Raw genomic sequence first — 335 nt, 5'->3', positions numbered from 1 at the left:
ATTTAGTCCCTTTGATCTGGAGGTCACTGCACCGGCCATGGATTTCAGTAGCGATCTGACGAGCTGCTGGTGCACGAATGGGCCTAGTGTGGGTGAGGCTGTACCTGTGTTGTACGTGCAATAAGCATATAAGAACTGTTGTGAGATGGGGCTCTACATATGAGAGATATACATGTAAGTGTGTAAATACTCTCTGTGCTGCCCCGAGCGCGGCTCCCCGCGGCCGGACAGCGGGACTACAACTCCCGGCGGCCCCCGCGCACATCCCGCGCCTGCGCACACGGGACTCCTGCGGCAGCGGTGGCTCCCGCGGGTCCCCGTTCTGCGGGGGGGGG

Source organism: Neopelma chrysocephalum, unplaced genomic scaffold, assembly GCF_003984885.1.
Source record: "Neopelma chrysocephalum unplaced genomic scaffold, ASM398488v2 Primary Assembly neopelma1_96780, whole genome shotgun sequence".
In the NCBI taxonomy this organism is placed as follows: domain Eukaryota; kingdom Metazoa; phylum Chordata; class Aves; order Passeriformes; family Pipridae; genus Neopelma; species Neopelma chrysocephalum.
This window is presented reverse-complemented; position numbering follows the sequence as displayed.